Genomic DNA, 16,574 nt, shown 5'->3' with positions numbered 1-16,574 from the left:
AAAGAACATGTAGACATATGAAGCCAGACAGAGTAGGCCTCAATAGTGGCTCATCCCCATTCTAAACAATGTGGAAATCGCTTTTCAATATTCGTATTCACGTCTTGGATTGGGAGGACATGCTGTGCTTCCTGGTACAGGGGTTCTGTTAAAGGCTCTTGAGTTAGAAGGGCGACACCGACAGACAATCGTGTCACACGTTTTAAAACCTGCGACTGCACAAACCGGGAACCTTCGAGCTAAGTGAGAAGCAGGATGCTAAAGGGTAAACACCAGGAGGTCATATTCTGGCTGTTAAAACTTGTCATAAACTTTCCTACCACGAAACAATATGTTTGTTATTTTCTGCATATCTGCTAAAGGGCAGGGCTTGCTTACTGGGTGGAAGACAAAACAAAAGCCAGGTCACATGTTTATTTGCTTCAGTTAACTCCCTTCCCCTTCTGATAAATAATCAAACATGCCATCCAGAAAAAACAAAACCAGCGACCTGGGAAATCTGATGGTCATCAGAAAGGCTCGGATACCAAGAAAAGCAGCTTACTGTTCCCACAGAGGGCTGTCTGCCCCACACCTACACTGACATCTGAGTAAATAAGAGCACTCACTCTTTCCACTTCCCCCTGCAATTACTCCTACTGTTAAACAACTTGTTCTGGAGGCATTTGCAAACATCAGTTTTTGTAAAAAAATAATCTTGTGGCAGCACAACTTCTGAACCACCGAATTTTAATTCTGTTATGTTAGAGTTCTGTACTGCCAGGTGCTGCCTTCTCACTTCACTCATTGAAGGAAAGACGTTTTAGGAGCTCAAGTACGACAGATTATCACAATAGTAACAAAGGTCATTTAATTTCTTCAGAACACTGCTCATGGCTCCTGGTCAGCAGACGTGCTTGTTTATTACACAACCCTATGAATGTAACATCAACAATGTCTAATAGCCATAATGCCTACAACGTTGCAAATGTTTGCTGGGCAAGTACAGGCTGTACTGTGATTTAGTTCGTTTCTAAATGTTTAAAAAAAACATGAAAAATAATTATGCAGAAAGAACTTTGGGGAAGAGGAATCATTGTGGCATGTGTCATACGAATCAATGGGATTAGCAGAAACGCTTATGAAAAATCCCCATTAGTTCAACAAAGCGCAGCCACGGGGTGAAAGTCAGTCAGATAAAGGGTGCGCTTGAAAGTAACACAACTGAGTACGTGCAAAACTGTTGTTTTTTTTTAAGCAAGGCGTGATTTCAGTGCAAGAAGCGATCAAGCGAGGGTAAACGAGGGATGGATGAGCAGTCCTTTTCACTTGTGCCTCATCGGTGGGACACAATGCCCTAACAGGAGAGCCGGTTTCCCCAAACCCAAAGTCAGTAAAAAACACGACTTGCTGTAAAAGATAAACTTCGTGAAACTAACTCGTTGAAACTTGAAAAAGACCCCAAACTTGAAAAAGACCCCAAGCCCACAGACCTGCTTTGAAACCCAGCAATAGCACGAAAAAAGAAAGAGTAAACAGACCAGGTCCTGCTCTTCTCGTGACCCCGCGGCGGGGAGCTCTTCAGCCAGGACAGCGCGCGCCGCGGAAAGAGAGGAGGGCACGAGGATAGACGTGTCCGGCTGCGCACGGTCTGCTTCTCTCCGGGCGCCCGGGGGCAGGTTCTCGCCGTGGTGCCTCGGCTTCTTCCTCCACAGTGACAGGCTGGAGCTGCTGCTGCGAAACGGGGGCTGGCGGCCGGTAAACGGAGGGCTGAATAAACAGGAAGTGCCGAGGCGCACACTGGAGAGAAAGCACGCTGGAAGGCTGCCCTTTGTCGGCAGCAAGAGGAGAGCGGTAGCACAGTCTGCTTCACGGAACGACAAAGAGACCACAAGAATTCCCCCAGTCGCGCTCCATTCACACAGCAGCCCGGAGATTATTCCGAGCCAATTTGAAATGTGTGCCACACTAAAATTCTCCACCACGCGCACAACTGCCTGCCATGTGCTCAAACCCCGCCAAACTTACTGCGGCTGACAATTTGAATAAGCGCTACAGTACGTCTAGGAGTGGTAAAAAAAATTGATCTTTTTTGTTTCTTTAGCCTATTAATGTCAGATATATTGTACCACAACAGAAAAAGACGTTTTGATTGACAGCACCATCCTTTTTTTAACTTTGTGACAATTCCAATTGACCAGTTACAAATGGCCTTTCATGCATCCAGTTTGACACAATATAAGTGTTAAATAACTAATAAACTGCAAAAGCGAAAAGTCTGGCTATTAGTGCTTGCAGTACACTTTTATTAAACAAACAATGTTTCTTATTTTTTTTGGATTATTTCCAAAAACATGCTACAGCTGGGTCAACCATTTGCTACTGGTCCACCGCAATGCCGCGCTGTGGTGATTTATTGATCGAATTCATAACACTGTCTCCTCTACCCCGTCTTGTTTTCAGACAGAAAAAACACGAGTTTTTGCTTTTCTTCGTGGAAAAAATAACGTTTGTGTTTTTTATACACAAAACTACCTGCTTAACTTGAGATGACTAACCGCTTGGCACTGCTCATCTATAATGGCTGTCTTGTGTCGACGTGGGTGACATGACACAGATACTGCAAAGAAAAGCAAACGAGCTGGCGCTGCAAGGCGGCCTGTGCAAAGATGAACCGTCAAACAGCCTCATTCAAGGCAACAAAAAAAAAATCACGAAAGAAGAGCCGGATTCCTGCACAGAGTGTGTTGCTGTTGTGGCAACGTGGTGCAGGCGCTCGTGCGCCCTGGTTGTTACTTAGCACCCAATCCCGGGCTGTCTGTCACTGGGGGAGGTAATGCTCCGCAGAAATAACTCGTTGGGAGCTGTCACTGCGATGTTTACATAGGCCCCACTCTTTTCTTCATACAAGGGCATTTTTTTTTTTTACCGGAATTCATCTTCTTTTGATCTCGCATTCAAAGCAACAGCAGCCTGATCGACGTGCAAGTCTTAAAGCAAAACCAGACGGTGTAGATGAACCGCCCGAGTATGACAGTCAGGAGCATCTAAAGCGCATAAAAATGAAGAGAGCAGCTTGTAGTCGGAGTGTTACAACCGCAGAAATCAAGAGGCACATTAGGTGGAACTGATCAGCTACACAGCATTTCAAGAAGCAGATCACAGACAGACACCGGTGAAGGGCCTGGAAACACAGGGAAAGTGCTGCTTACTTCAGACAGCAGCTTCCATCATACGCCCTTGTATCACCCCTTACCTCGCTGAATGTAGGTATGAGAATCATGATAGCGCCACGAGGGCATTAACCTTTCAGATTAGTACAATATGCCCCCCCCACTTTCTGGGCAACTGTAAATGGCTGTTTTCAGGTTTTTATTTTTGATTATGTATGGTGTGCTACATGTGCTAATTTTCATTACAGATGCTCTGTTTAACCTTCAACAAAGCACATGACTGGTTCATACTGCCATCCCATAGTGCCATCTGCTCACAAGCTCAAGGTTACTGTACACCAATGATCACATCTCTGGCCACAGAATCCCTGACCCTGCCAGAGCCCCGCTGAGGCACAGGAGACTCTCCACCACACGCTCCAGTGCCGGCCGGGCTTGGCGGCTCCTCCCCCTGAACGGGTCCGGGACCACAAGGACCAGCAGCCCCGCAGCAACGCCCCCGCCAGCGACTTCACAGCGCGCCAGGAGGCGCTATAAAACAACGACTGGGGCCGAGTCCCCGTGGTGATCACATCTCTGGCCACAGAATCCCTGACCATGCCAGAGCCCCGCTGAGGCACAGGAGACTCTCCACCACACGCTCCAGTGCCGGCTGGGCTTGGCGGCTCCTCCCCCTGAACGGGTCCGGGACCACAAGGACCAGCAGCCCCACAGCAACGCCCCCGCCAGCGACTTCACAGCGCGCCAGGAGGTGCTATAAAACAACGACTGGTCCCTACTCCCGCGAGGTCGCGCGTGGGTCGCGCCGGGAGAAGCCCGGGACAAGGGCGGGACTGTCTGAGGCCGTCGTGGGCTGACGTAGGCTGGGCTGGGCCACGTCCCTGACTCTCGCCACTCTGTTCCTGTGTGGTGTCACGATCAAAGCCACTTCACGCACTGCTCACTCAGACCACACAGGCAGTACCTCCGTGAGTACCATTTGGCCTTTTTTCCTGCTTGCATTAACAGGTCTGGTTACTACATTTCATTAGTAAAACCTTGACAATGATTTACACTCGTGCAAAAACTATGGAGAAGCGTATCTGCTCCGCGGGGACTTTGGATGCATACCTTCTGCGGGCTGACTCAATTATAAGCAATGAAATCGACCTCATAGAACGTAGACTGTCCATCGAACCGTCACACCCACTCCCGCCCAGCCACTCCTCTCACAGCACAGTTCCTTCCCCTCCTAAAACACCTCACTTTAGTACCCCATCCATACCTTTTTTCCCAACCACCCAAATCCCATCAGCCAATAACGATACTCACTCTCACCCTGGTATTCCCTCCTCTAAGGGCCCACAAACACGAGGAAAATCAAAACATCTTCAAGTCGCGTTAACAGGGAAAACCCAGAAAAAGCCTAGGGCAATTAAACAACGTACCAACTCCATTAAACCAAAAACGCTAACTCAGGGTACTCAAACTGATCAAGGGGAATCCTCCTCCATCGTCCAGTCCTACTGCAAAGAAACTCTACCTGGTCCTAACCCAGTACCAACCGTCAATATCCAACTTGAAGACTTGGGAAACGTCCTCGCTCAAAAATTGGACGATATGGCCTCTAGTCTCTTTGCTAAATTGAAGGAATCACTCAGATCCTTTGAGATCAAGCTGACCCAATTCTTAGTCTCTAAAGAACCACACAGTCCACAACCCTCACTTTCTCACGCTCCTTCTATTTCCCCCACTGATGCTACAACTAATGCCACTCATCAAAAAGACTCATTTTGCCAACCCGGAACAAACAACCCGCTTAATGGCATTCCGCAACCACCTCTTAGTTTACCAGCTAGCAGGAGTCTGGCAGATAATAATCTATCCACAACACACCTTCCACATAAAAATCCTCGCACACCTACTTACCCCAATAACCCCATCAATAGGTCTTATTCAAATCTAGCTCGTCCAAACTTGCCGCCGCCACTTGTCCATACATAGTGGTTTTAACTGGAGTCCCTCCCCTAGACCCAGGAGCGACAGAATCCTGGCCTTCCCTGAGAAATAAAGTGGTGGATTGGCTTGTTAAACATAGACATTACAATGTCCATAACACAAATCAAATAATCATGGCACGAAGAACAGATTGGATTGGCCCCTCAGAAAAAACGATTCAGGGTGACTGCATCATCGTGAACTTTAGATCTCCCAGACCCGCCCGTTCCATTTTAGTGCAAAAAGAAGATCCCTTACTCAATTTAACCGCAATCTCTTCCCTTCCTCTTGGTTTTTTCTACCGCCCATCCACTTATCTATCTAATCCTCCGAATGGCTCAATTTTAACGGAAAAAAGATTTAATTCTCTATCGCAAATTGAGGAAGTTGATTGACTACTCCTGGCTACAAAGTCCTCTCACACTCTCAAATCTGTCCAACCCCCCAGCAAAATACCCCCTCAACTAAACTCTTATTCGGATGTAGTACTCCCCCCCCCCATGAGTAACTCATCATCTCTACTTCCTTCTCACTCTTTAATACTTCCCACTTTCCCCTAACCACTCCCACCCGCTCTCTTAACTTCTACAGACATTCAAGTTAACCCACAAAGTACTTCTTACATAGACTCCAATTTAATCCCAACCCCGAGGTTCCTCTTGCTACTCAAACAACTCCACAACCCACCTCATTAAACATTCCTGCAAAACTTTCTTCTCGTCATCCACTTAGCTTCATCTTTTGGAAAATTGCAGGCCTTCACTCTAAAATTCATAACGAGGGCTGGCTAGATTTCGTTAGGCGCTACGACATTATCTGCATGCAGGAAACCTGGGCTCTTTTTCCTACTCATTTAAATGGTTATAAAACTTTTTTTACCCTGCGCTTGCCTCACCCTCAGGGCGGGCTAAGGGAGGCTTAGTGATCTATATCTCTAATCTCATTCCAGGTCAACTCACCAACGTATTAAAATCTGAATCCAACTACCAGATTATATCCATTATATTAAATAAACTCACCCACGTTCTGATTGTTAACTTTTATAATAACCTGCAAGACCCAAAATTGACAGGTTTACTGCAAGAAATTCGATCTTTTCTCATGGAATACTTTCATCAGCCCCAAGTTAACCATCCCTTCTTGATCTGGGGGGGGAGATTTCAATCTACCACTATGCGACAAAAACAATATCACCTGTGGTTTTATGGATTCCAACGAATCCCCCGCTACTCATTTTTCCCATTCCACCAAAGGCTCATTTATGAATCAAATTATGTGCTCTTTGCAAATTACTTTCTCCAATGAACTGTCAACTCCACCCATCAAGCTGACCCCAACATATCACGGTAGAGGCGCTATGACTTGCATAGATTTTATACTTCTGTCTTTCAGTGCAGTCAACTTGATTACAAATTTTACCACTCATGATTGCATTTACAGCGATCACTTCCCCATCTCCATCACTCTGGACCTACCTGGTTCTTCCACTCATGCAATAGATTCACTACACCAGAATAACCTCACAATGAACCGACCAAATGGCTATGCCCTAAAATGTTCTCGTATCAACCCTGAAACAATTCTGAAAGAGCTCATCACAGGGAACAAAGCAGCCTTTACATCTTGTCTGGCGGACTCCTCCTCTCCCCTTGAGGTATTAACACATTTTCAGATCATTGTAATAGAGATCAATAAGGCCCTAACCATTCCCCTCAAACCTAAAAAGAACTCCACATTTAGCTGGTTTAATACCACTTGTTCTAAGGCTCACAAAGCGCTCAAACTGGCGTTAAAGAAAGTTCCGAGAATCAAATCCGAGGTTGCCCAAACCAGAAAATTCTACCGCGAGTCCTTAAAGAAACGTAAAACAGAACTGAAAGAAGAACTTTGGTCTGCCCTTCATAAAAGCTCCAAAGTGAAGGATTCCTCAGCCTTTTGGGAGGTAATTAACTCATCCTTCCTTTCAGGCCCAAAAAATCCCAACTCCTTAGAGGTGGCCATACCGGAGCAAGAATGGATCAATCACTTTTCCCATATATTCAGTTTAACTGACCCCTCTCCATCATCTTCAAATTTCTCTGTGCAGGATACTCCAGCCTCTACTTATGAGCCACACCCCACCCCCCTTGAATTCACCCTGGATGACATCACTTTAGCCCTGAAAGCCAGCAAGGGTGGAAAGGCTCCAGGGCCGGATGGGGTTCCCGTAGATTTATATAAGTTCAACATTGATCTGTGGGTTCCCCTCTTATTTAGAGTACTGAATGCATCCAGCGAGATAGGACCAATGGACTCATGGTCTGAGTCCATACTGATTCCAATATTTAAAAAGGGGGACCGCAACAGCCCGACTTGCTACCGACCCATCTCGTTGCTTGATTCCCTCGGCAAAGTGGTGGGTCGTGTTCTACTTGACCGGCTACAATGCTGGACAGACCACAACAGTATCATCTCCGATCTAAAATACGGCTTCAGAGAGGGTTTGGCTCTAGTGTCCTTTACCCAGAGACTCAGAAAGAGATCCCCGAAGGAAATCCTGGAAATTTACCGCCCAAAATGTATTACAACTGCTATCTATGGTGCAGGTATCTGGGGTCATGCCCGAGTAGATTCCATCCAAAAAACAGAAAACTCCTTTATAAGATATTTACTATCACTCCCCCATTCCTCACCTACCTACGCCTGCCACCAAGAACTTGGAATGCCATTCATTACCGACCTCATCCGACAACAACCAATTCTCCTGTGGCACCGCATCTGGACCTCAGACAAGACGTCTTTAACCAAAGAAATCATTACTGATTGTCAAAAGTTGGACCATCCTGAAAAAATTCCTTGGCTAAATTACGTCCGCAACTTCCTCAATGACCTGGGTTATCCTAATTTCTATTCTGCACCACATGACATGCTAAGACTTTCCCGCAAATCACTCAAGGCGGAATGTCTAAAACATCTTGATAATCTCCGGTTAACAACAGAAGCAAACAAACCTTCTGTTCAGCATACCTTATTAATCCAAACTTCTCTTAAAATTGAGCCTTATTTGTCTTCTTATTTTCCAATTTACGATGTTTTCCTACTGACCAGATTCAGATTGAACAACTTCCACCGATTAATTACCTTTCCCAACCCAAATGACTGGTCAAGGGTTCTTCCCACATGTCCCTGTGACGATCTTTCTTTACAGTCCCTCTTGCACGTTACTTTTTTTGTAAATATTTTACTGAACCTAGAAAACGGTGGCTGAAACCTGTTTTGAATCAATTGTCAATGCGCGAATGCCGTCCAGCATTATTGGCTCTTCAAATGCTGGAGTCTCCTGCAATTTGTTTTAATATTGCTATGTTCTTAAAACTTTGTATAAGGCACAGATCAAATCTTTAAGCACTAAACATCCAGTCGTTCTAATTGCTAGCTATAAGTCAACAAATCTCATAAAACACAAAAATCAACGCTCCATAACTACCTTTCATATTTTATTTATAAATGTTGCTGACAATCAAGTTCCCACTTACTTCTGACCTGCTCTGCTTTCTCTGTGATCAATTATTTTTATTCCGAAAGGGACTGGCTCGTTAGATTTTTGTACGCAATGTCATTACATGAACTTTATTAACTTGCTGTATTTGTTGTATTTGTACCTTGCTTTTATGGATGTGCCTTGCTTCCGAATAAAGCTTTTATTGAATTGAATTGAACTGTACACCAATGGTATATCAGCATGTTAGCTGAATACACCTAGGTGTGGCAAGATACCAGCAGATCTTCTGCATACACGTTTGAGGAGGAATGAGAAAGTGGCCCGTAAGTGGTGGGAGCTGAAAGCATTCCCTATGGAATAATTCGACTTGTAGTTCAAAAACAATATTCGAAAAATATTGTATTATTGATTCAAAGTAGAGTGAATAGGCAATTTATAGCACAAAACGATGGGTTTAGGCCCAGATCTTTGTACTGGGGTGATTGTATGACATTGCTCTGCATTCTGTCCATCAATCGTTCTTTTTGCATTCGGCAATTTATAGAGACCTAGATAATTCTGCAGACACATGTTTCACTCCGTCAGATACAGAGTTCGAGCATTCTAACCAAAAATACAGTTTCAAACAACATAGCGTTTGTAAAACAAGTATGATGTAAATACTGTGGGTGGAGAGTCAGGCGAAGCCACCCAGTTAGCCATTCAGTTCCCATTAGAGCAGGGTTTTAAGTGGGATGAAAAACTGGTGGGTCTCTCAAAAGGGCGTGGCCGATGTATTTAAGGGTGTATATGAAGAAGTACTATTACACCTATAACAAGCCAAGACTCTTGGCTTTGTCAATAGCAGCGCCTTGAGACCCTCACGGGTGAGTAGCGCGGTATACAAACCCCCTGATTGATTGATTGTTTGGTAGTTGCATACCTTTAAAAAAGAAGCAGCAACTATGGTTCAGTTGCATAAAATGTTGAAAATACTTCCGTTCTGAAATGATGAGACTGAAAATACTATACTGAGTCTCTTTGAAGTTACATCTAAGGCAGTGAAGGGTGGTACTGTTGCGGAATTAAAAATATATTTTTTTAACCGAGGGTGAGGGCAAAAATGGAGAGACCGTTAGGGACCCGTCCAGCACCTGCTTTTCAGTACTGCTGATACTGAGCCCCGGCACCACCCAGCCCACTTAAATCCCTGCATTAGGGTTTCTAACACTTTATGAAACACACTGGCGGCTGCTGTGGAACAGAAGTGGTGAGGTAGTGCGGGGGAGAAAAAAATATATACCTACCATCCGCCACCTCCGTCCTCTTCTGTTTATGTCAACCCACGGCAGTGCACAGGCTCCCAGACTGCGTGCTGGTAATACTATTACCAGCATGAGAGAAGCACCACGATTGGTCTGAGCTGCCTGGTATGACCCTCATACAGGGCTGGGAGCCTGTGTCTGTTCTCCACCCAACTGTGATACACAGCCTGTGAAATGCTTTGTGCGCATGTCGGGTTCGCCATCTTAAGACGGCCAGCCAAACCGACATGTGCACTTATGGTGCCCACGACTCCTCCTCCCTGCTCCATCAGGAAAGCCTATCCTAGCCCTGCCCCACCGAAGACTGCCTCAGTGCTGAAAAATAAACTGATAATAACATGGTTTTATTATCGTTTTATATTTGCTGTTTGCATTACTGAGAGAGCAGAGGGGCGATGCTCTTCTGCCTTAACGGGGGAGCCATGACTGGTGAAACATGGATCCATCTGTGTTTTCATATCGATTTGAGCAGCTTATATGACCCAATGCAACTCAGGTGCCAAAAAGAAAATAAGTAGTGGCAACCTTAAAAGCCAACAACTGAATTTTTCCGGTGCCTTTTCCTGGATAGTCAAGAATTGATCATCATTGCATTGTATTGTACTGTACTATTTATGTAGCACTTACTACCCCTTTGTGGAATGCTGAAGTGCTTACCTGCACGGGTAATATGCTATAGCATGTGGGTGTGTGGTTGAAAGGGTGTTGTCCTTGTTTGAATTTTTGTAGGAAGTGGCTATGTCATGCATGAAGACCATTAAGGTGCGATTATCATGTTAGAGGATTGAGCGTGTAGCAGTGTAATGGAGGAAAAGATGGCAGCAATGTCATAAAAATGCTTAGAATTCGCTCCTTAACTGAAAACTTGGGATAGTGGTGAACTTTGCTTCCTTCAAAATGTGACTTCAACTCTTTATTGTCTCCAACTTCAACTCTTTATTTCCTTCAAAACCTTCTCAAAGTGCATGTCTCCTTCATTTAGAATACAGATTGATATTTGCCCAAACTCTGAAAGTTTAATTCAGGAGGCTGTAGGTTTTTCTAGATAATATGTTAGGTCACTTTGCAAGCTAGAAACACTGTGCTCAAGTGCCACCTGTGGTACGGGACATTTACTGGTTTCAAGCTGAAGTAAGGATCACATATTCACTTCTAGTCGTTATTTTGATAGGACTGCCACCACAGGAGGCCCTCCTAACTGTTGGTGAAGATTCAAAGAGATACAAGCTAGACTGGTTTATTCAACATAACTAATTAGAGTGAAGAGACAAATATTCATAGCACCTGAACATGAATAAAATAGTTACTCTACTGAAGAACTTTGTGTTTGCTACATTTAACACACTCTGTCAGCTTTTGAACTCAGTCACCCTTTATAAGAACTCTCATGACGTACCCACTGAGCCAAGACTTCTTTGCCTGGGTCTAAAGTCACCCACCCTAATTCTCATTCTGTAGTGGTTTCCACTGTCACCAAGTGTATGTTTCTCCTGTAAAATTCTCAGAATGTGCTAAAACCATGTAAGAAAATAAAAGTTGCAAAGATGTTTGAATTCAACCTTACTGATGCAACCCCACACACAAGGTCTTAAGAAATTTAAAGAATTCAGTTTTTGTGTTGTGCCATTTCTGAAAACAAATCTCTACCACAGCATAATATAAAGACTTTCCATATACCAAGGTACATTTATGTCTTAGACTAAGGAACAGGTTGCTATTTAGTTGCTAAAGTCCAGTAAGCCTATTGTGTTTGGGGATGCCAACTAGCCAGTTGATTGACATGCAGATGTGCAAGACCTCTCAGGGAGGAGAGTAGAGTTGACATAATCTTGAACCACCTGAAACAGATGCATAGCAGGAACAATTGAAATGTAAGCCTTTAATTACAGGTTGCTGTGGAGCAGAGCCTTTGTGGCCCTTGAGGAGGGCATTCTCCGTGACGGATGCAATAGTTAAGAGTTGTCCTGAGGTGGTAGAACAGAGGAATTGGCTGTAGGAAAGAAGGGGTTTCCACAAATGCAGCTAGTGTAAGGCTTGCAGCATAATAATCAATACAATGGAATATCAGTCCCCATTCTGTGATACTTTGATTAACATTGTGGGATGGGTGTCCTTAAAACTGCAAAACTGAGTATGCTATTTATGTCCTGAGTTGTGTATGTGGACTCCGATATTCAGATGTGAATTTTGCAACACATGAGGGCAGTAAATAAGAAAGATCCACTATACCCATTAGCACACCATCTATTAGAATGTCAAAGGAATGACATTCAATGCCTCATGTACTTTGTAATAGACACAATACAGAAAAGCTTGAGAGGAGGCAATCAGGAGAGATTGCTAAGGCAAACAGAAGCATTGTACATTGTCAAACTTGATAATAAAGCACCAAATGGCATACATTTAGGTGAAGAATTATACACTTTTTTGTAATATGATTTGCGGCAAAATCCTCTGGTTTTAGACACTTGGGTTAAAAGCAAGTGACACATGTCAGATAGAGAAGTAAAGATTGAGACTGGGAGGACACACATGGGGCTTTAAATTTGTTTTGTATTAGTGCTCAGGTACATTGGACATATACTGCAATATGGATAGCAATTGAGCTAATCATGGTTAATGGATTAGTTTGCAGAAGTTTGTGGATTCATATGGTTGTGCAGAATTTGCCCCTTGGGCTCAATTATGTTAGCAAACCAACGAGTTAAATATGAAAGTGTTTTTTGTAAAAATGCAGATAGGTGGCAACAACAACCAGTGGTAAAACATCTCTGAGGAGAAAATGGAAATTTGTGGTAGCAATGGGGTCAACACTGCAAAATTAACTTTGTAAACCCTGAAAGACTGAAGTGTTGATTAGCATTTGCACTTTTGATTGTTTACAGTAATATGATATTAATGATAAAAATGAATTTTAATATAATGGGTGACTGGCTATGCGAGTAGTTGTATGGATGTGTGAGTGGGTGTATAAGAGGTTGTATAGCGGTGTGAGTAGATACGTGAGTGCTTCTGTGAATGATGTCATCAGTAATGTCATTTGAGATGCCATCAGTGTTGTTATCAGTGATGTCACTGACCATGTCATGAGTGATGTAATATGTGAGGTCATAAGGAGTGCATTGCGGGGGCATTAGTTATAAGTAGCTCAGCAAACTATAACTGCGGATTTTTACTGGTTTTGTATGAGTGAAATGTGAGCCTAACTATAACGTTCCTGTAACCTTTGTTTTTCAGTGAATATCTATGGTTTTTAAATGTTATTTCCTAACTATAACGTCCCTGTAACCTTTGCTTTTTTAAGTGGATTTCTAAGGTTTTTACATTTTATTTCCTAACTGTAACCGGTAACCTTTGAGAGTGAGTGTGTGAGTGAGTGCATGAGTGTCTCAGTGGGTGTGTGAGGGAGTGTGTGAGTGTCTCAAGGCTTGTATAAGTGGGTGTGTGAGTGTTTGTATGGGTCTGGGAGGGGCTTCATCAGTATCTCACTGGGTGTGTGAGCGGGTTTGAGAGTCTGAGTAGGTCTGTGAGTGGGTGCATGGGTGTCTGAGTGAATGTCTCACTGTGTCTGTGTCTGTGGGTAGATGTGAGTGTGTCTGAGTGGGTTTGCGAGTGTCTCCATGAGAGTGAGTCAGACTGTGAGAGAGTGCATGAGTGTCTGAGTGGGTCTGTGAGTGGATGCATTAGCCTCTGAGTCGGTCTGTGAGTAGGTGTGTGTTTCTGAGCGGGTCTATGAGTGGGTTCATGAGCATCTGAATGGGTCTGTGATTGGCTGTATGCGTTTGAGGGGGTGCATGAGTGTCTGAGTGAGTGTCTGAGTGTGTCTGTGAGTGGGCGTATGCATGTCTGTGTGGGTGTGTCAGTAGCTGTGTGAGTGACCTCACCACAAAGGAACCACACCTGCCCTTTTACCCAACAAGAGCCCACAGTTTTGCAGAAAATATCTACCCAAGTGGAGTTCTTTCTACTGGTTACTTACTAAGTGCTACATCCTTGGGTAAATGTCAATATGTATTCCACACTACACCTGTCTAAGGGAGCACATGCTAATGTCACCAGTGACCTTGTAAGCATTTTGGCAGTGTAATTGTTCCTGGTGTGTCTTTCTCCAGAAATATGTGATAACATGAATCCACCTATAGAGAAGATGACAAAGAGGTAAATCTCCACCAAACAAGGGTCCTTCCTATTAACCATATGAAGTAATTTCTTCTTTGCTTGATGTATAAGTCCTTATATTCCTCAGTATCAAAAACTCCTCACTAAAATTGGTGGGTAATGCACTGGGGGGAGGGTGTTGCTAAGCTGTCCATTATCCTGGCAAAAGGCACGAAGACCTCTGGAAACTACTAAGGTGGGCAGGGCCAAACAGGGAAGCATCCAAGTGATTTCCACATTTGCATACTCCTAGCAATTTGAAGGGAGAGCCATTGGCTCTGCTCTCACCAGGAAAGGACAAGAACAAACCCACTCGTCACTGTCAGATTGTGCTTGAATAGGTCGACGATGCAGTCATCTCCATGAAGGATTTCAGATTGTTTTTCAGTATGGAATTGCAGAGAAAACATACTTGCTTTGCCTTTGCCAAGCCAAGGAGATAGGATTATAGGTTCTTTACATAAGTGGTGATTCAATGGGGGCACCTGCTACATTTATATGTGTAAGTACTTCCTGTAAGGTTTAATTTTTGTGAAAATAGTATCAGGGCTGGCCATCACTTAATGGGGAGGGAGGCTGTGCAGCCCCATCCCTGGCCCGCATATGGCCCTAGGGACCCCATCCCTCAGCCCAGATGTAATTTAATGTGGGAAGGGGGCTATGCGGCCCCCCTCCCCGGGCTGATTTAGACCCTGGGGCCCCCATCCCCAGGGGCCCAGCCAAAATTAAATATGGGGCCATGCTGCCCCCTCGCCGGCCCGATTTCGGCCCCAGGGACCCCTTCCCCGGGGCCCAACCAAATGTCAATGGGGGGCATGCAGCTCCCTTCCCTGGGCCAATTTCATCCCTGGGGACTGCATCCCCAAGGGCCCAGTCATGTGTCCCTGTGTGCCCAGTGTGCTATGGGACTGTGGGGGGGGGGGGGCTCAAGACTCCTAGTCCCAGCTGGCTCCCTGCCTCCTGAAGGGGCTGGCATTACTCTTGCACGCAGGCAGCTGCTGGCAATGCAGCTCCCTGCATGCAAGAGCAATTGTTTCATCTCTTTCCCAGCCTGCAGGTCCCCCGGATGAAACCTCTGCTTCCAGTAAGTGGTAGCAGTTTGACAGCTCCGGAGTGTTGCTTCTGCTTGGCAAGAGCTGTCGAAGCTCCCACCAAACAAAAGAAAACAGCTATGTCCTGGGAATGGGCAACCTGGGACATTGCAGGAGCCAGCCCTGGGAGGTGGCGATCCCTATGGTCATATGTGGCTCCAGAAGGGTCTTGTGTATGGGCTACCCTCTTCAATGTTTATGTTAGCCACTGGGAGATGTTGGTCCCCAGGGCCTAGGGGGGAGGGGGCATGTGGCCCCCCCTCTATTTTTTATGAACATCCCTAGATAGGTGGTGGTTCCCAGGGCAATCGATGGGAGTCTGCGTGACCCCCCTACATATTTTAACATTTGAACCCCCAGGGAGTTGGTGGTCCCCGGAGCACAGGGTGGTCTTCGCACCCCACCCAAATTAATATAAACAATAGCAGTGGGGAGGTGGTGGTTCCCAGGGCATAAATGCACCCTAAGAGGGGAGCTGGCTGCTCCCCCTCCTTTTTATTTGAAATACACATTCCCCCAGGACCTTGCCCACCCAGGGACAATATTAAAAATAAGCATGGGGACCGCACTTTAAAAAAAAATTCATGCCAATATTCACAAATATTTAAAGAAAATCGCAGTCCATCTGGGGCACCAGAGCTAGAGGGTCAGGGTATTCGTACCGTGCCCCCTTTTCTTTTTTTCTGTGTTTGTTTTTAAGACTCGGCTAAAGATGGCTTTCAACACTTTCTGGTTGAAGTGTTTGCAGCCAATCAGAGCTTTCAAGATCTGTGGCCGAGCTCGTTATTATTCGCGAAGTAGCCACAGATATACACATTTTTAATATCTCGCTAAAATAACAGAAAGCACAATCTGTGGACCAAAAGCTAGCTTTCTGCCAACATTGGGGACATTTCGTCCAGCGGTTCGGGCTGCAGGCGCGTCTAAAGAGCCTATGGGAATTAATATTGGAAATTATTTTTGACCCTCCTTTTTCTCGGTCCCCGCTTGATGTATCGCCCCAAAACTTTCATGCACAACCAGAATCACCGGCACACTTTTTTGGGGAAAATTTCATGAAGATTCGTCAAAGTGCCAAACATATAGGCAAGTCAAAAAACTGTTTTCCTATGGAAACATGGTCCTAACTATAACTACCTACTGTCGATCACCAGTAGGTAATGTATATATATTACCTATGGTCGTGCATATTTAGGTGCTCCCTCAGAGGGGGAGCAATTCCAGCTCCTGCAGGAGGCAGGGACCGCGGGGTCAATAAGGCTCCCCCCATGGTCCCCATCAAACCCCACTGGGTGCCCTGGGTGGGCTCCAGGGCATGCAGGTAGAAGTGACTGGGCCCCGGAGGATGGGGTCCCCGGGGCCAAAATCAGCCCAGGGAGGGTGCTATGTGGCCAACCTCCCCCATTGAAGT

The 16,574-nt window shown here is 45.1% G+C and overlaps 1 protein-coding gene across 23 annotated transcripts in view; it reads right to left on the bottom strand.

Annotated features, from left to right (window-relative positions):
• The window catches only part of FOXP1 (forkhead box P1), a 1,129,017-nt gene that overhangs the window by 335,853 nt on the left and 776,590 nt on the right, over positions 1-16,574 (bottom strand). For 3 of the 23 annotated variants that reach the window (XM_085624933.1, XM_085624944.1, XM_085624937.1), the window contains exon 1: positions 1,521-1,788. The exons of 19 other annotated variants lie outside the window; for them this stretch is intronic. The gene's annotated coding sequence lies outside the window, so the exon portion shown is untranslated. Of the gene's footprint in view, positions 1-1,520; positions 1,867-16,574 lie in introns of those variants that run through there. One more of the 23 variants, XM_085624931.1, reaches the window with a different exon arrangement.

The sequence above is a fragment of the Triturus cristatus genome, chromosome 9 (genome assembly GCF_964204655.1).
Source record: "Triturus cristatus chromosome 9, aTriCri1.1, whole genome shotgun sequence".
In the NCBI taxonomy this organism is placed as follows: Eukaryota; Metazoa; Chordata; class Amphibia; order Caudata; family Salamandridae; genus Triturus; species Triturus cristatus.
Note: the sequence above shows the minus strand (reverse complement) of the source record. Positions and strands in the feature narration are given on the sequence as shown.